The sequence below is a fragment of the Mobula hypostoma genome, chromosome 8 (assembly GCF_963921235.1).
Source record: "Mobula hypostoma chromosome 8, sMobHyp1.1, whole genome shotgun sequence".
In the NCBI taxonomy this organism is placed as follows: domain Eukaryota; kingdom Metazoa; phylum Chordata; class Chondrichthyes; order Myliobatiformes; family Myliobatidae; genus Mobula; species Mobula hypostoma.
Window position 1 is genome coordinate 59,868,088 of NC_086104.1, and position 20,847 is coordinate 59,888,934.

Here is a 20,847-nt window from a genome sequence, read left to right on the forward strand (position 1 = left end):
TGTGAGAAGGCACTGTAGGGCATATGAATATTAACTACTAGACCTAACCAAATGTCTTGATGTTAACTACCAGACTTAACCAAATGTTTTGATGGCAAAGTGCCGCAGGGTATTGTTGCATTAAACATGGCTGACACCGGTTTACACCTGCTAGGATATACTACTTGAAGGTGTATCTGCTGATCTTGACTACTTTGACATAATTCCTACACTAATACCAATTTTTATCTATTACTGACATATTAGAGGTAATTTACTTTGGCCAACATCTGCACATCTTTGGGTGGAAATTGGAGTACCAGAGGAAACCCATGTGATCACAAAGAGATAGTATGTAAACTCATCACAGAAGACATCAGAGGTCAGGATAGAACCTGGGTTGCTGGAACTGTGAAGCTCTGTCACTCTGCTGCAGATATTGATATTAATTATTGACTTTAATATTGCTACTTGATTATGGATTTCAACTTTCAGCCATAGCAAGGTACATTGAATAGTAACATTGAGGTTTGATTCTGGTATCTGAGTTCAACTATCACACTTGTAACCTGTTGATATAGACAATTTCAAATCACATTTGTAGGTTTAAATCAGTACCAAGTGTGAATTTTATTGAATTAATGCCATTTTTAAAATCTCAAATTATCTAACCTTTAGAAATATTTTAAGAGAGCACCATACATTTAAATATTTGCATGCCCAAGTACATTTTTGAAACTTTACAAAGAACCAATTACACTTTAGTATTTAAATTTTGGCACAGCAAATTGGAACTTTTCTGCAGACATTACACTTTTTTAAAGAACCATGTTTTGCTGTTTAAATATATTTAGACAGTTCTTTATCTAGATGGAAAGCAGACATCTGACCCTCAATATCCCCGACACAGAAATACTCATCCACTTCATCTTTGAAAAGGATAGAAGAATAGTTCATAATTTGCTTAGTGAGGTGTACGCTAAAAAGTGGCCATCTTCAACAACTGACACATTACATCTAAATATGAAAAAATGTGTGATTTAAATAATGAGAGATGTTGATAGGATAGATACTGTCTTTGTTGCAGGCTGAAAATGTTAAATATTTGAGGGCAAAGGTTTAAGGTAAGAGGGGGAAAAGTTAAAGGAGATTTGTGAGGCATGTGTTTTTTTAAACACAGCAAGTGGTAGGTGACTGGAATGTGCTGCCAGGGGAGTTGATAGAAGCAGGTAGGAAAGCTATTTTAAAAAGGCATTTAGGCAGATATATGAACAAACAGGGAATAGAGGGGCATGGGCCACAAGCAGGAATTAATATGGATTGGCATCATGCTCAGCACAAACATGATGGGCCACAAAAGCCTATTTCTGTGCTATACTGTTCTATGGACAATGTTTTTGCAGATTAAAAGTATATATCAAAACAAGCTGAACTTGGTTGTGTGTCTGCTATTGGTTAAAATTAATGCCATCTTTCACAAAATAAGGAATATTATTATTTCAGTGTAATTTGGTTACCAAGGATTTTAAAAAATCATTTTAAATGATGTATTTCATAACCTCAATTTGATTTAAAGCACTTTACAGCCAATGAAATATAATTAAAGTTTTGTCACAATTATAATAGAGAATTATATCAAGGCTTGTGTTGAAATTGAATCTTTTGCTTCCTCAGAAATAAGTCCAGTTACATCCAAATCATGGATTATCAAACACCTTGATTCTCATCTCTTTGCTGATGACTAACATCCCATATGGGAAATAATACTTATGAAGATTTAATATTTTTTTCAAATTGCATAATTGTACTTACTGTGTGAATGCTAAAAGCACCCATATCATTAGCCTCTTCAAGACATAAATTCCTGTAGGGAAACAATTACAGATGTTGAGCATTACCTAAAACTTAGCAAGGACCGAAGGCAGAAGATGACAAGAAAATGTAAATGGAAGGGAAGTTCGACATTAACAGATACTTGTAGATGTGCTTTTATCGTTTTTGCTGCTCCTGGTACTTTAGGGTTTATGTCCCTTTCCTCTTCTGTACATATGACCTGCTTAAGTTCATTCTTATGCAACATACTGTTCTGACATTTAGAGAAACAAATTCAAATCCCTGAGTGTGCATTCTGTAAAAAGAAAGCTCCACTGATATGACAGTTCATTCCCTGGGGACAGAATATTGTGGGCAGCATTATGGACTTAGTACTGCTGAAGTCCTTTATCACTGTTGGTCTCAAGGCAGAAGCTGGGGATTTGGACAGAACAGGCTGCTATGGTGGCAGCTGGGAGTTTGACAGTGCTATGAAGAATTGCAACTGTTGATCAGTGAGTTGTTACTCTGCTGATGACAGCATTTCAAATTGCTTTAGAAATTAACTAAAGGACATAAATAGGTTCTAGTAATTATTTAAGCAAAAAAAATGACTGTGTGAAAATTACAGATGTATATTCTGTTACAATTCACAACGCAGTTCCTATTTATAATCCCACCTTGTTTAGGTGTTCAAGATGACTGTTTAAAATATTCTTTTGTTAGCATGTGCTAGTTTACACCATCATTAGCATATGCAACTCCTGTGTTTATGTACTTATTCAGAGCATGTGCCTTTTACAATGCTGAACACAAGAGACTTGTTTTGTAAGATTAATGAAGGTCACTAAAATTCTCAGAAGTATTCTGATAATTAAGGCTTTGTTTATCAAAAACAAGTTATATTAAGAGCAAAAGATTCATGGTAATTATTCATAATCTTAACAATTCAAGTGTAGCCACCTCATTTGTGCTTTTAATTCTTCTTGTTAATGTTTTGCATAAATCTGCATAATTACTTGAGTTGCCTGTTCTAATTTTGACAGCTACTCAGTTCATGTGCACCAAAGTATATCATAAGCTTGATGTACTGAATATTTATAATTTCACGTATGTGCTCATGATAATATTTTCTCAACAAAATTTGAATTTTTATAAAGTTGATTTGGTAGACTTGCTACTACTGTCATACACGACTCGCTTTCCAGTCCTACAATTTTCAAAGTGCTTCCTGAAAAAACACTTAAAAGATAACATGATTTTCCATTTCTTGGTTGAAGGCACGATGGTGGACTTGTCCTTGTTAGTTTTCCCAGCACAGCCTTCATTAGACCATCATGGATGTTGTTGAAAAAGTGAATGGTTCAGATGGTAATATATTAAGATAACCTGCTTCAGAATACTTACATGTTTTAGTATGCAACATTACTGCAACATTTGATTCCATAGAATGTCATTTTAATGCTACATGTTTGATCTCAATAAACAGAGCTTTTTTTCACCACCCTGCCATGCACTGCACACTAATTTATGCTTTCAAGCAATTTGTTTTTAAGTTGACAGAAAACCAAAGAATATTGCAATTCTTTCTTCAGGCCTACATTTATTTTTAGCTGAAGGTCAAGTAGCTTTAATTAAATGAATGTTCCAGTGGCCCTCTATTCTATTTATGTCTATTATGTTTACAAATGTTCTATTACCTGTATTTCAGAGCAGTGTGGAATAACAGGCATCTTTAATTGGGCCATATGCATACTTGATTTTGCCAACTCAATGAAAGCAGCCTTTACTGAGTGGGAGAAGAGATAACATTATTATGATTAATCCAAAGTCAAAGCCTTGATTTTTTTTTAGATATTTAACCTCAAATAATCCAAGTTTAGGAGAGGCAGATACAAAAATCCACTTTAAGTCTTATTTTGCATTTCCTGTACATATCTAATGTAAGACTTCATAAACAAATACCTTAACCTGCAGTGTATTTGTCTAATTTCAATTGCCTAAAGATGAAAACAGTCAATAAACATATTTTCAATTTTTTGACTTCTTATGTTAAACACAAGACAAAAGGATCACAGAAAGCTATCACTGAAAGTGTTTTGTCCTCAGCACATGGTCCATCAAACTTCAGTAAAGTTTACTTTTGGTTTAATAAAGTAATGGAGATAACCATCTATGGTGCTGTACAGGAGTATTCATTAACTGCAGTTTTATGGGTTATTGCACTCAACAGTCACGTAGCTTCTTTGCATGTTATGAATATATAAACCACTGATAGAAAGATATTATAAAATTTTGCAACAAGAAGAGTTGGGATATATGGAGATATTTTAAGGAAGAATGGGGAACCTTTTTAGCATTTTTTCCTGTGTTAAATTGTTTCAGAAATGCCTTGAGATGTTACTTACCCAAAAGTCTTTGTACTCTAATTTAAATATGATAAACATCTGGACTAAGAAGATATTAGAATTGTGGCAGTAGTCAAGCAAATCTTGTGGAAAATAATGAAATTAGATCCCTGGTGTTGTGACAAAGTAAGGGCAGGAAACATCAGTTATATGTTAATAAAATTTCCATGAATGACTGAATACAATTAAGAAATTGTCAGTTGCTACAATGAACTTTTGTAGCTCATAGATGTTTGCATCATTTGATTATGCCAGCAATTTAAATTGTTTATTAGTGACTATGGCAGGATATTAATTCTGACCTTTATTATTGCTCACAATTAAAACAGTCAGGTTAGAACTAGTAAGCTTTTGTTAGGATTTTGATAGTTCTGCTCTCTGAGTAGGACAAATGTCCTTGCTGAATTAGGACTATTAATCTAAAGTCTGATCATTTCTATCTAATGTAACAGTCATCTGTTACTGGTTTAAAGCTGTACTTCCCATAAGTGTCATAGCAAAATTTCTCTGATAAATAGGTAAACGCTAAAGAAACCTGGTTGTCTTTGAGTGAAAATTCTTTATCATCTGTTATGGCTATTACACATGTAGGGTATATAGTGGCAGTTTGTAGACTCACAGGTTCACTTTATTCTGCCCTTGTCTTTGGCTTGTAATTAGACTGGAAACATCAGTAAAATCACTAACAGAAATATTAAATATCTAGTCCTGACGAAGGGTCTCGGCCTGAAACGTCGACTGCGCCTCTTCCTATAGATGCTGCTTGGCCTGCTGCGTTCACCAGCAACTTTGATGTATGTAACAGAAATATTAATGTCTTATTCTTCTTCAAGTACTGCTCATCAGGTTTCATCTTCAAATCGAAGAAAATATTTATTCATCTATTAAGCACTGTAGGATTAGGCAACTTAGTGTGCAATTAAAATTATTTTCTATGTAATCAGCAAAATGTGTAGAATTTATATTGTATAGTACTTAAAAAATCTGAGTGTTCAAAAACTAAACGATGTACCTTAATACCTTAATAAGTTGATTATGTGTGTCTTCAAAATGGAGATTATGCAAAGCTAATAAAAGTAAATAAAAAAAATAACATAAAATAATAAATCTCATCTAATTTTCCCCAGTATAGAAATCAAGTTGAGAAGGCTGTTTATATTCTCTTTAGGTTTCAACAATCATTCGAAATGAGTTTGCTAGTATCCAAGTCTTGCACTTAATCACATGGACTTCTGCAATGAATTTTGTTGAGTAATTTGCTGTGGACCATAATAAAACACATTTTTGAAGAAATATATGGATTATTGGGCTAATCCAAGAAAAAAATACTTGGAGAGAGATAACCTAGAAAGTTAAGGTCATTTATAAAATTCTTTAATGGATTTTCAAAACCGATGGTCTTGACAGCCTCACCTTTCACCATGTGACATTGTATTTATTGATGAACAAAATTAGCAATACTTTTTCATCGCTGCGATACAGGACTCCAAGGAAGTCTCTGCACATTTTCATTGCTGAAAAGGACCAGGTTTCTTGCCCTGGCTTAATTAGGATAAATAATCTGCTGGCATATTGACTCAGTCTGCAGTTTTTCTCCCATAACAGGCATCTGCAGTAGTTAAATCTCCTGTGTCAGTTGTGCTATAAGGTTCCATGGTAATCTGTATGGGACAGCAACTCTCCAGAGTACATAAAAATGATTTTCATACAGTCTGCTCATTTAAGCAAAACTTAGACAATCAGGTGAGCTAGATTTATGAACTGATTAAAAAAAAAATCAATGACAATAAGCAAAATGCAATTGATATAAACTTGACGGGTGTTGGCAAAGTAATTTTTATCAGATGTTCATCCTACCAAGAATACAGTGCTTTATCAGTTTGAATGAATTTCTCTTGAGATCATTTGAAGTTCTACTTATCACAACATTTTGAGAACAAATTAACAATTGCATTAAGAAAATAATTTACTAAGAATATTTCATGGTACACTTCATTCCTAAAAAATACCCATTAATTGTTTTAAAAATGGTGTTCTGAACTGATGTAACAACCTAGAAATTCAAACAGATAGTGTAATATTTTTAATTTTCTGTGTGGTAAAACTGTATTCAAAGCTACAAAAGTTAGTGCATGGTGCATTTTGTGTCATTGTATTCCAGTTAACTCTGTGGGTTATATGCCAAAGCACGAGGCTGCTAGCAGATAACACTCTTGCAATGTTTTTCTGTGAAAATGCATTTAATAAATGGCCCAAAGTTAAGCCTTAACCAGGGGATCAAGGCCAGTTCCTGCTTGATCGTCAGTAGCATATCTGGCAGGAAAGATGCAAAAAAGGTGAGACCTGAAAATTTCACTTCATTGGACATGCTGAATGTTTAAAGCATTACCTGTTTATATTTAAATTTTCCAGCATTTGCAGTTTTCTTTTGACTTTCATGGTCTGAACCAAATACTTCTTCCACTTTATCAGTGTTGATTATCAACATGATCCCTACTGTGGGTCTGGAGGTCTGATTGCAGGGTATGTGGAGGTGTGAGGTACTTGTCTCCATAGCCAGACTGTTGCTGGAGGGTAAATCTGCTCAAAGTGGACATTTTTGGATAAGGAATTGGAATTGGTTTATTACTGTTACATGTACTGAGATAAGGTGAAAAGCTTGACTTGCATACTGTTCATGCAGATTAAATCATTACGCAGTGCAGTGAGTTAGAACAAGGTAAAACAATAACAAAATGCAGAGAAAAGTACAACAGCTACAGAGAAAGTACAATGCAAGTAAACAGCGAAGCACAAGGTCATAATAAGATAGATTGTGAGATTAAGAATCCATCTTTTGGATATTTGGGAACCATTCAGTGTTCTTATAACTGTGGGAAGAGGCTGTCTGGTGGTACGTGCCTTCAGGTTTTTCTATCTTCTGCCCAATGGAAGAGTCAAGAGAATGTCTGGGGTGGGTGGGGTCTTTGATTTTGTTGGCTGCTTCCACAGGGGCACTGTCACAAGAAAGCAGCGAGCATGTCAAGGACTCCTACCATCCAGGCCATGATCTCTTCTCACTATTGCCATAGGGAAGGAAGTAAAAGAGCTTGAGGTCTCACATCGCCAATATCAGGAACAGTTATTACCCTTCAACCACCACTTCATTCACCTCAGCACTGAACCCACAACCTATGGACTCACTTTCAAGGACTCTACAACTCATGTATTATTTATTCATCCATTCATTTATTTATTTATTGGTATTTACATACTCTGTCTTCTTTTGTATATTGGTTGTCAGTCTTTGTGTATAATTTTCCATAGAAACATAGAAAACCTACAGCATAATACAGGCCCTTTGGCCAGAATTATGTGCCGAACTTTAGAAATTACCTAGAGTTACACATAGCCCTCTATTTTTCTAAGCTCCATGTACCATTGATTCAATCTTATTTTTTGTTCTACTGTGAATGCCTGGAAGAAAATGAATCTGGTGACATATATGTACTTTGATAATGAATTTACTTTGAGCCTTTACTTCCTGAGGCACTGAGAATTATAGACAGAATCCATGGAGGGAAGGTTGATTTCCATAATGTGCTGAGCTGTGTCCATAACTCTCTACAGTTCCTTATGGCCATTTACAGAGCTGTTGCCGTACTAAGCTGTTATGTATCCAAGTAGGTGTGTTGATAAAAATCTGGTAAGGGTTGAAAGGGGCATGACAAATTTCCTTGGCTTCCAGGCGAAGGAGTGGTGTTGGTAAACTTCCTTTCGTTGTAGCGTCTATGTGGTTGGACCAAAATGGACCAAGATGTTCACTCCTAGGAACTTGAAACTTTTAGCCTCCACCCCATTGATGCAGCCAGGAGCATGTGTACCACCCCCTTCCTAAAGTCATTGAGAAACTCTTTTGTTTTAAAACACACACAAAATGCTGGAGGAACTCTGCAGGCCATGCAACATCTATGAGAAAGAGTAAGCAGTGGACATTTTAGGGTCTTTTGTTTTGCTGACATTCAGGGAAAGGTGTGTACACTAAGATTTTGCGAGCAGATTAGAATGTCCAGCTGCTACAAATTTGAATGCTTTGCACCACTGACCATCTTCTAAAGTAAAGCAATTATAATTAAAATACATAGGGGCTGTTGTTAGGTATCTGGATATTTAAACAATTAAAAACTGCGGATCACATTTTGTCAATTTAGCAAATTAAATTGGGGTGTACAAAGATACCGAAATGTGTTAGGCTAGAAATTCCTCAACACATGTAAACAAGTATTGAAGCAGTGTTGTGTGGGGAACCAAAGCGTTCGGCTGAGGTCCCGAAGATGTGAGGCATGCACTGCATCAGTCTCAAATTAATTGGAAACCTGGATCTGATGGAAATTTAAACCACAGAGCAGATCCAGGTCATGTGTGAAATGCAAATGTTTGGTCACATAGTAAGAGTTCAGAAAGCAGCAGGGAATCGGTTGGTGGTGGAGGATTTTCGATTAACCACTTCTTTTCATGGATTCCAAGCAGCACAGCATTTGCAGTGGCTAGGTGTGGACATGGGGAGAGCAGTGATATATTACTTGACCTTGGTGAAAGGACAAGGAGTCTTGTGTTTGACAAGGGTTGGGTGAATTGGGGCCAGCTGTTCATTGGCAGGGAGGGCTGTGCAGAAGGTTATGGTTCACGTGTTTACGGCAGTAAACAAGGTTGTCTTAATTGCCTGTGGCCTTCCCACATTATAGAGTCATAGAGTACTACAGCACAGAAAAAGGTCATTCAGTCCATCTAGTCAATGACAGCCTGATCTTCTTCATAGTCCCATCTACCTGCACCCAAATATTCCTCCAAACCCCTCACTTACTTCTCTAAGATGTTACAATTAAACCCACACATACCACTTCACTGCAGCTGTTTTCACACTCGCACCACCCTCTGAGTGGAGAAGTTTCCACTCAGATTCCCCTTGAATATTTCACCTTTCACCCAAAACCAATGACGTCTAGTTCATGGGGTTGTGGGTTTAAGCTAGTTGATAGTTGAAGTTGATAGGATCCTGGTCAGTCAAGGCATCAAAGGATATGGCAAGAAGGCAGGGGTATTGGAGTGAGTGGGATCCGAGATCAGCCATGATGGAATGGTGGAGCAGACTCAATGGGCTGAATGGCCTAATTCTGCTCCTATGTCTTATGGTCTTAAGCTGTGTTGCCCTAAGAGAGCTCAACAACAGGTGCTTCTAGGGAAGTATTGCCCAAGTTCTCCTGCAATGCTCATCATCCCATGTGTCTTTGATGTGGTAATCATGCTGAGGTTGCAAGAATGTCGCGTGGTAGAGTCACATGATAGGCATAACTTGACACAGAAATTATCGCCAATTGAATTATTGCAGATTCTTCAAAGATTTTTAAACCAGGATTTTTCATTACTGATCTGAGAGATGGGACTGCGCAGGTGTGTGACGTCGGGCAGTAAAGCACGGAAGATTTAAAAGGACAGAAATCCTGATTCGGATGTAATTCGGAGAAGGAAGTCTGAGAATCGGAGCGGGAGTGCGGAGGAAGCCATTTTTGAATTTTTCAGTTTTATTTCCATCGGCGTTCAGAGAGGCGGGACTGTGCAGGCGTGTGACGTCAGGCAGTAAAGCGCAGAAGATTTAAAAGGAACAGGATACAGCAGGCAGCATATTTTGTGGGCTGCGGAGTGAGCCGGGAGCAGATTGAAGGCTTAAGGGCTTCGGCTCAACGGGCTTAGGCGGAAATGGGCGAGGCGAAGAGGGTTTGGTATTCATTTTTTATTGTTATTTGAAGAGAGGGGAAGTATGAGTGTGAAGGCAGCTTGTTGTTCTCGGTGCCGGATGTGGGAGGTCCTGGAGTCTCCAAGCCTCCCAGACGTCCACATCTGCGCCAGGTGCGCCGAGATGCAGCTCCTAAGAGACCGCGTTAGGGAACTGGAGCTGCAGCTCGATGACCTTCGTCTGGTCAGGGAGAGTGAGGAGTTGATAGAGAGGAGCTACAGGCAGGTGGTCACACCAGGGCCACGGGAGGCAGACAAGTGGGTCACGGCTAGGAGGGGGAAGAGGAAGAGTCAGGCAATAGAGAGTAACCCCAGTGGCTGTGCCCCTTTACAATAGGTACTCCTGTTTGAGTACTTCTGGGGGGGGGGGGGGAGACAGCTTACCTGGGGGAAGCAACAGTGGCTGTGCCTTCGGCCCAGAGTCCAGCCCTGTAGCTCAGAACGGTAGGGAAAGGAAGAGGAGGGCAGTAGTAATAGGGGACTCGATAGTAAGGGGGTCAGATAGGCGATTCTGTGGACGCAGTCTGGAGACCCGGATGGTAGTTTGCCTCCCTGGTGCCAGGGTCTGGGATATTTCTGATTGCGTCCAAGATATCCTGAAGTGGGAGGGAGAGGAGCCAGAGGTCGTGGTAAATATAGGTACTGTTACGTAACCGGCAACAATAAATGTTAATTGAGACAGGTTTTATAAAAACAACCAAACATTTATTAAACACATATAAACGATAAGGGAAAAAAAAGCGAAGGAAAACTTTAACCGGAGGTTAACAGGTACGCAGTTGTTCACCAGCTCGCCACTCGGCTCTGGTTCTTAAAGCGTTAAATGCGAAAACAGTTCTTAAAGCGATACAGTCAGATACAGTTCTTAAAGCGATAACTTTGAAAGTCCAACAGTTTTACACATTCAATTGGGAGAGACTTCTCTGGAGAACGATTTCTTCACCGATGCACCTTTACTGCCGGTTCTGTCCACAGGATTCCCGATGCCGAAAATAAACAGTTTAAATCGACTGACCTTAAATTCCTTTTAGAGAGAGAGAGCCTTTGTGCATGAACTCATTGCCCTATTGCAAGAGTTATCTCAATGCAGGTTCTCAACAAAGACTCAATAAGGTCGATCCTTTATTAAACTGTCAAACGATGCCAACTTTTCTCGATCCTTCACTTTGATGAATTCTTCACTCTCCCTTCAAAACTGTCGGAATTGAGCAAATTGGCACTTCCAGCCACAAATTCCCAGTTCAAATACAATATCTTGTAAGAGAACACACCTTCCGTTTTAAAAATGAAACTGCGTCACAAAAACAAACACGCAACAGAAACGGAGGCACAACACGTTCTACCTGGAAATCAACAAACTCAAAAACTCACTGCGTCACCTGAGTCGGCCCTTATATAGTCACGGGGGGGGCACATGTCATCACGTGACCTCACATCGGCGGGAAAATCACATCAGGTGACCTCCAAAAGACCATTACAGCATTCTCACAAAAAAAAGAGCTCCTTGAGCATTTAACAGTACGAATGACATAGGTAGGAAAAGGCGAGAGGTCCTGAAAGGAGAATATAGGGAGTTAGGAAGGGATTTGAGAAAAAGGACCGCAAAAGTAGTAATCTCGGGATTACTGCCTGTGCTATGCGACAGTGAGAGTAGAAATGCAATGAGGTGGAGGATAAATGTGTGGCTGAGGGATTGGAGAAGGGGGCAGGGATTTGGGTTTTTGGATCATTGGGACCCCTTTTGGCGCAGGTGTGACATGTACAAAAAGGACGGGTTACACTTGAATCCTAGGGGGACCAATATCCTGGCGGGGAGATTTGCGAGGGCTACTGAGGTGACTTTAAACTAGAATGGTTGCGGGGTGGGAATCAAATTAAAGAGACTAGGAGAGAGGAGGTTAGTTCACAAATAGCGAAAGCTAGTAGACAGTGTGTGAGGGAGGATAGGCAGGGGCAGAGATCAGGAGCACTCAGACCAAAGATGTAGGGGACAAGGAAGAAAAAGATAACAGTTGTTTGCTCCATTAAGGATAAAACGAGAGCAAGAGATGCATCTATTTTAATGCTAGGAGCATTGTAAGAAAGATGGATGAGCTTAGAGCATGGATTAATACCTGGAAATACGTTGTTGTAGCTATTAGTGAAACGTGGTTGCAGGAGAGGTGTGATTGGCAACTAAATATTCCAGGATTTCGTTGCTTCAGGTGTGATAGAATAGGAAGGGCAAGAGGGGGAGGTGTTGCATTGCTTGTCAGAGAAAATATAACAGCGGTCCTCTGGCAGGATAGATTAGTGGACTCGTCCAGGGACGCTATTTGGGTGGAATTGAGGAATGGGAAAGGTGTAGTGATGCTTATAGGGGTGTATTATAGACCACCTAATGGGGACCGAGAACTGGAGGAGCAAATTTTAAGGAGATAACAGATATTTGTAGTAAGCACAAGGTTGTGATTGTGGGAGAGTTTAATTTTCCACACATAGATTGGGAAGCCCATTCTGTAAAAGGGCTGGATGGTTTGGAGATTGTCAAATGTGTGCAAGATAGTTTTTTGCAGCAATACATAGAGGTACCAACTAGAGAAGGGGCAGTGTTGGATCTCCTGTTAGGGAATGAGATAGGGCAGGTGACGGAGGTATGTGTTGGGGAGCACTTCGGGTCCAGTGATCACAATACTATTAGTTTCAATATAATTATGGAGAAGGACAGGACTGGACCCAGGGTTGAGATTTTTGAGTGGAGAAAGGCTAACTTTGAGGAGATGCGAAAGGATTTAGAAGGAGTGGATTGGGACAATTTTTTTTATGGGAAGGATGTAATAGACAAATGGAGGTCATTTAAAGGTGAAATTTTGAGGGTATAGGATCTTTATAGAAACATAGAAACATAGAAAATAGGTGCAGGAGTAGGCCATTCGGCCCTTCGAGCCTGCACCGCCATTTATTATGATCATGGCTGATCATCCAACTCAGAACCCAGCCTTCCCTCCATACCCCCTGACCCCTGTAGCCACAAGGGCCATATCTAACTCCCTCTTAAACATAGCCAATGAACTGGCCTCAACAGTTTGCTGTGGCAGAGAATTCCACAGATTCACCACTCTCTGTGTGAAGAAGTTTTTCCTAATCTCGGTCCTAAAAGGCTTCCCCTCTATCCTCAAACTGTGACCCCTCGTTCTGGACCTCCCCAACATCGGGAACAATCTTCCCGCATCTAGCCTGTCCAATCCCTTTAGGATCTTATACGTTTCAATCAGATCCCCCCTCAGTCTTCTAAATTCCAACGAGTACAAGCCCAGTTCATCCAGTCTTTCTTCATATGAAAGATCTGCCATCCCAGGAATCAATCTGGTGAACCTTCTTTGTACTCCCTCTATGGCAAAGATGTCTTTCCTCAGATTAGGAGACCAAAACTGCACACAATACTCCAGGTGTGGTCTCACCAAGGCCTTGTACAACTGCAGTAGTACCTCCCTGCTCCTGTACTCGAATCCTCTCGCTATAAATGCCAGCATACCGTTCGCCTTTTTCACCGCCTGCTGTACCTGCATGCCCACTTTCAATGACTGGTGTATAATGACACCCAGGTCTCGTTGCACCTCCCCTTTTCCTAATCGGCCACCATTCAGATAATAATCTGTTTTCCTATTTTTGCCACCAAAGTGGATAACTTCACATTTATCCACATTAAATTGCATCTGCCATGAGTTTGCCCACTCACCCAACCTATCCAAGTCACCCTGCATCCTCTTAGCATCCTCCTCACTGCTAACACTGCCACCCAGCTTCGTGTCATCCGCAAACTTGGAGATGCTGCATTTAATTCTCTCATCCAAGTCATTAATATATATTGTAAACAACTGGGGTCCCAGCACTGAGCCTTGCGGTACCCCACTAGTCACCGCCTGCCATTCTGAAAAGGTCCCGTTTATTCCCACTCTTTGCTTCCTGTCTGCTAACCAATTCTCCACCCACACCAATACCTTACCCCCAATACCGTGTGCTTTAAGTCTGCACACTAATCTCCTGTGTGGGACCTTGTCAAAAGCCTTTTGAAAATCCAAATATACCACATCCACTGGTTCTCCCCTATCCACTCTACTAGTTACATCCTCAAAAAATTCTATGAGATTCGTCAGACATGATTTTCCTTTCACAAATCCATGCTGACTTTGTCCGATCATTTCACCGCTTTCCAAATGTGCTGTTATCACATCCTTGATAACTGACTCCAGCAGTTTCCCCACCACCGACGTTAGGCTAACCGGCCTATAATTCCCCGGTTTCTCTCTCCCTCCTTTTTTAAAAAGTGGGGTTACATTAGCCACCCTCCAATCCTCAGGAACTAGTCCAGAATCTAACGAGTTTTGAAAAATTATCACTAATGCATCCACTATTTCTTGGGCTACTTCCTTAAGCACTCTGGGATGCAGACCATCTGGCCCTGGGGATTTATCTGCCTTCAATCCCTTCAATTTACCTAACACCACTTCCCTACTAACATGTATTTTCACTCAGTTCCTCCATCTCACTGGACCCTCTGTCCCTTACTATTTCTGGAAGATTATTTATGTCCTCCTTAGTGAAGACAGAACCAAAGTAATTATTCAATTGGTCTGCCATGTCCTTGCTCCCCATAATCAATTCACCTGTTTCTGTCTGCAGGGGACCTACATTTGTCTTTACCAGTCTTTTCCTTTTTACATATCTATAAAAGCTTTTACAGTCCGTTTTTATGTTCCCCGCCAGTTTTCTCTCATAATCTTTTTTCCCCTTCCTAATTAAGCCCTTTGTCCTCCTCTGCTGAACTCTGAATTTCTCCCAGTCCTCAGGTGAGCCACTTTCTCTGGCTAATTTGTATGCTACTTCTTTGGAATTGATACTATCCCTAATTTCTCTTGTCAGCCATGGGTGCACTACCTTCCTTGATTTATTCTTTTGCCAAACTGGGATGAACAATTGTTGTAGTTCATCCATGCAACCTTTAAATGCTTGCCATTGCATATCCAACGTCAATCCTTTAAGTGTCATTTGCCAGTCTATCTTAGCTAATTCACGTCTCATACCTTCAAAGTTACCCCTCTTTAAGTTCAGAACCTTTGTTTCTGAATTAACTATGTCACTCTCCATGTTAATGAAGAATTCCACCATATTATGGTCACTCTTACCCAAGGGGCCTCTCACGACAAGATCGCTAATTAACCCTGCCTCATTGCTCAAAACCCAGTCCAGAATAGCCTGCTCTCTAGTTGGTTCCTCGACATGTTGGTTCAAAAAACCATCCCGCATACATTCCAAGAAATCCTCTTCCTCAGCACCTTTACCAATTTGGTTCACCCAGTCTACATGTAGATTGAAGTCACCCATTATAACTGCTGTTCCTTTATTGCACACATTTCTAATTTCCTGTTTAATACCATCTCCGACCTCACTACTACTGTTAGGTGGCCTGTACACAACTCCCACCAGCGTCTTCTGCCCCTTAGTGTTACGCAGCTCTACCCATATCGATTCCACATCTTCCCGGCTTATGTCCTTCCTTTCTATTGCATTAATCTCTTTTTTAACCAGCAACGCCACCCCACCTCCCCTTCCTTCATGTCTATCCCTCCTGAATATTGAATATCCCTGAACGTTGAGCTCCCATCCCTGGTCACCCTGGAGTCATGTCTCTGTGATCCCAACTATATCATAATCATTAATAACAATCTGCACTTTCAATTCATCCACCTGATTACGAATGCTCCTTGCATTGACACATAAAGCCTTCAGGCGCTCTTTTACAACTCTCTTAGCCCTTTTTAATGCTTGCCCTGGATTTGTCGGCCTGCCACTTTTACTTTTCTCCTTTGTACTTTTTGCTTCTACGCTCACTTTACACCCCTCTGTCTCTCTGCACTGGTTCCCATCCCTCTGTTGTGAACTAACCTCCTCACGCCTAGCCTCTTTAATTTGATTCCCACCCCCCAACCATTCTAGTTTAAAGTCACCTCAGTAGCCCCCGCTAATCTCCCTGCCAGGATATTGGTCCCCCTAGGATTTAAGTGTAACCCGTCCTTTTTGTACAGGTCACGCCTGCACCAATAGAGGTCCCAATGATCCAAAAACTTGAATCCCTGCCCCCTGCTCCAATCCCTCAGCCACGCATTTATCCTCCACCTCATCGCATTCCTACTCTCACTGTCGCGTGGCACAGGCAGTAATCCCGAGATTACTACCTTTGCGGTCCTTTTTCTCAACTCCCTTCCTAGCTCCCTATATTCTTCTTTCAGGACCTCATCCCTTTTCCTACCTATGTCATTGGTACCTATATGTACCACGACCTCTGGCTCCTCACCCTCCCACTTCAGGATATCTTGGACACGATCAGAAATATCCCGGACCCTGGAACCAGGGAGGCAAACTACCATCCGGGTCTCTGGACTGCGTCCACAGAATCGCCTATCTGACCCCCTTACTATCGAGTCCCCTATCACAACTGCCCTCCTCTTCCTTGCCCTACCCTTCTGAGCTACAGGGCCAGTCTCTGTGCCGGAGGCAGGGCCACTGTCGCTTCCCCCCGGTAAGCTGTCCCCTCCAACAGTACTCAAACAGGAGTACCTGTTGTTAAGGGGCACAGCCACCGGGGTACTCCCCATCACCTGCCTTTTCCCCTTCCCCCTCCTAACCGTGACCCACTTGTCTGCCTCCCGTGGCCCCGGCGTGACCACCTGCCTTCCACTCCTCTCTATCACCTCCTCGCTCTCCCTGACCAGACGAAGGTCATCGAGCTGCAGCTCCAGTTCCGTAACGCGGTCCCTTAGGAGCTGCATCTCGATGCACTTGGCGCAGATGTAGACGTCCGGGAGGCTTGGAGACTCCAGGGCCTCCCACATCCGACACCGAGAACAGCAAACTGCCCTCACAGTCATAATGCCCCTCTCCTCAAATAGCAACAGAAAATGAATGTCAAACCTTCCTCGCCTCGCCCGCTTCCGCCTAAGCCCGCTGAGCCGAAGCCCTTAAGTCTTCACTCTGCTCCCGGCTCACTCCGCAGCCCGCACACTACGCTGCCCGCTCTATGAGGCTCTGTTCCTTTTAAATCTGCCGCGCTGCACTGCCCGACGTCACACGCCTGCGCAGTCCCGCCTCTCAGAAAGCCGTTGGAGAAAAAAAATAACGAAAATTTCAAAAATCTCTTTCTCGGCACTCCCACTCAGACTCTCAGACTCCTTCTTCGAATCAAACCCGAAGCAAGATGTCTGCCCTTTTAAATCTGCCGCGCTGCATTGCCCGACAGTTATGTTCCTGTTAGGTTGAAAGGAAAGGTTAAAAGTTTGAGAGAGCCATGGTTTTCAAGGGATATAGGAAAATTGGTTCGGAAAAAGAGAGGGATTTACAATAAATACAGGCAGCTTGGAGTTAATGAGGTGCTCGAGGAATTTAAAGAAGTAAAAAGAATCTTAAGAAAGAAATTAGAAAAGCTAAAAGAAGATACGAGGCAGCTTTAGCAAGTAAGGTGAAAATAAATCCGAAGGGTTTCTACAGTTATATAAATAGCAAAAGGATAGTGAGGGATAAAATTGGTCCCTTAGAGAATCAGAGTGGACGGCTATGTGCAGAGCCAAAAGAGATGGGGGAGATTTTGAACAATTTCTTTTCTTCGGTATTCACTAAGGAGAAGGATATTGAATTGTGTAAGGTAAAGGAAACAAGAAGGGTAGTTATGGAAAGTATGACGATTAAAGAAGAGGAAGTACTGGCGCTTTTAAGGAATATAAAGGTGGATAAGTCTCCGGGTCCGGACAAGATATTCCCTAGGACCTTGATGGAAGTTAGTGTGGAAATAGCAGGGGCTCATGTGGTTCCATTGTTAAAAGGGTTCTGAGAGTAAACCTAGCAATTATTGGCCTGTGAGTTTGACATCAGTGGTGGGTAAGTTGATGGAAAGTATTCTTAGAGATGGTATATATAATATCTGGATAGACAGGGTCTGATTAGGATCAGTCAACATGGATTTGTGCGTGGAAGGTCATGTTTGACAAATCTTATTGAATTTTTTGATGAGGTTACTAGGAAAGTTGACGAGGGTAAGGCGGTGGATGTTGTCTATATGGACTTCAGTAAGGCCTTTGACAAGGTTCCACACGGAAGGCTAGTTAGGAAGGTTCAATCATTAGGCATTAATGTCGAAGTAGTAAAATGGATTCAGCAGTGGCTGGATAGGAGGCGCCAGGGAATAGTGGTGGATAACTGTGTGTCCGATTGGAGAACGGTGTGTAGCGGTGTGCCTCAGGAATCTGTACTGGGTCCAATGTTGTTTGTCTTATACATTAATGATCTGGATGATTGTGTGGTAAATTGGATTAGTAAGTATGCAGATGATACTAAGATAGGTGGCGTTGTGGATAATGAAGTAGGTTTTCAAAGCTTGCAGAGAGATTTAGGCCAGTTAGAAGAGTGGGTTGAAAGATGGCAGATGGAGTTTAATGCTGAAAAGTGTGAGGTGCTACATTTTGGTAGGACTAATCAAAATAGGACATACATGGTAAATGGTAGGGCATTGAAGAATACTGTAGAACAGAGGGATCTAGGAATAATGGTGCATAGTTCACTGAAGGTGGAATCTCATGTGGATAGGGTGGTGAAGAAAGCTTTTGGTATGCTGGCCTTTATAAATCAGAGCATTGACTATAGGAGTTGGGATGTAATGTTGAAACTGTACAAGGCATTGGTAAGGCCAAATTTGGAGTATCGTGTACAGTTCTGGTCACCGAATTATAGGAAAGATGTCAACAAAATAGAGAGAGTACAGAGAAGATTTACTAGACTGTTACCTGGATTTCAGCACCTAAGTTACAGAGAAAGGTTGAACAAGTTGGGTCTTTATTCATTGGAGTGTAGAAGGGTGAGGGGGGACTTATTAGACGTATTTAAAATTATGAGGGGGATAGATAGAGTTGGATAGGCTTTTTCCATTGAGATTAGGGGAGATTCAAACAAGAGGACATGAGTTGAGAGTTAGGGAGCAAAAGTTTAGGGGTAACATGAGGGGGAACTTCTTTACTCAGAGAGTGGTAGCTGTGTGGAACGAGCTTCCAGCAGAAGTGGTAGAGGTGGGTTCGATGTTGTCATTTAAAGTAAAATTGGATAGCTATATGGACGGGAAAGGAATGGAGGGTTATGGGCTGAGAGCAGGTTGGTGGGACTAGGTGAGAGTAAGCGTTCGGCACGGACTAGAAGGGCCAAGATGGCCTGTTTCTATGCTGTAATTGTTATATGGTTGTATGGTTATAAATCTATTTTGTTGCTGCACATAGAACATACTTCTGAAATCCAATGCATTACAGTATTTTAACTAATCTTTATAAATGTTTTCAGTTGGGTTTATTTTTGACACCCCAGTTCTCAATAGTATTGGAGAGATAATATTGCACCCCTATGGAACAAATTAGTTGGAAAGGTTATCCCCTATTTAAATTTGGACTTTAACTAGTAGCCTGGAAGGGCATCTCTCAGAATGTAGCATCATAATTATTCTGTGCAATAATTAATGGATTGTCTAAATTATAATTAACCATATCACCGATTGCCGTTCACACTGATCTAACTCTCTTGAATCTGGATGGCATTACTCATTGGTTCACAATTTTCACTCCAATAACAGACCAGATTACAGAAAAGATTACATTACGTTAAAGGTTACAGATATTCTGAGAGATAAGGTATTTCAGATACCACAACCTAATCCCCTTTGTTGTTCTGGCATTGAGATCAGTCAGGACATTTAATACCATTGCACTTTGCCTATGATATTTACTTTGAATGTTGGGGTGACAAGCATGTCACAGGGCATACCTCACCCACAAAGATTATTCTTGGTAGCAAGGATAATGTTTCTGACATTCAGAAACATGCAAATATATCAGAAATGAATTATTCAAAAACATAAAAGATAATGAAATGCAAACATCTAAAAAAAGTTTAAATAAAATAAAAATATCTCAAATAACTTTAAGAAATTGTAATTTACCTTTCTGCCTGGTAGCCCAGTCAAATGAATGAGCTTGCTGATCTTGCACTGAGTTGCATCTGGCACAATTGTAGGCCAATAAATTTAGGACTTCTTCATTTGAAATAGCATATTAAAACTTAACCAGACTTGATCAGAACAATAAAGTTAGTTCTTTACAGCAAAAAATCCATGGTATTGAAATAGGATCTATAATGTCAAATCCATGAATGAACAACAATAATTTGAAACATTTTGATTCATTGCCGTTACAGGTATTGAATTTTTCATGAGCTGTAACTAAGAAAGTTTTCCAAGCAAAAGATTAGAACAGAAAAACAAATGAATTATAGACTGTCTAAAAAGAAAGGCATGATCTTTGCTACTGGTAAAACAAATAACCTTCATTCTGTTTTGTCTTGTATGGGATGATTAACAATCAGTAGTTGTTTTGGGTGCAGGTAATCCTGAACATTTTGCAAACTGCAATTTTTAGCATTATTAGAAGCACATTGCCAGAGAGGTAGCCCTGAGTCTTTAGTATGTTACTTTCAAAGCTCAAAGTTCGAAGTAAATTTATTATCAGAGTACATATATGTCACCATATACAACCCTCAGATGCCTTTTCTTACACAGTAAATTCAAGAAATACATTAGAATCAATGAAAGACCAGACCTAACAGGATGGACAACCAACCAATGTGTAAAAGACAACAAACTCTGCAAATATAAAAGAGAAAAAAGAATAAATACTGAGAAAATGAGATGAAGAGTTCTTGAAAGTAAGTCCACAGATTGTGGGAGCAGTTCATTGATGGGGCTTAGTGAAGTTGAGTGAAATTATCCCCACTGGTTAAAGAGCCTGATAGTTGAGGGGTAATAGCTGGT

At 40.5% G+C, this 20,847-nt stretch overlaps 1 long non-coding RNA gene across 1 annotated transcript in view; it reads right to left on the reverse strand.

Moving 5' to 3' along the window:
* The window catches only part of LOC134350121 (uncharacterized), a 67,052-nt gene extending 46,810 nt beyond the window's left edge, over positions 1-20,242 (reverse strand). Inside the window, exons 1-2 of the long non-coding RNA XR_010018820.1 lie at positions 19,981-20,242; positions 1,792-1,843 (exon numbers count right to left, since the gene is read on the reverse strand). This is a non-coding gene — a long non-coding RNA (uncharacterized LOC134350121). The remainder of the gene's footprint in view (positions 1-1,791; positions 1,844-19,980) is intronic.
* Between the last annotated feature and the right edge of the window lie 605 nt (positions 20,243-20,847).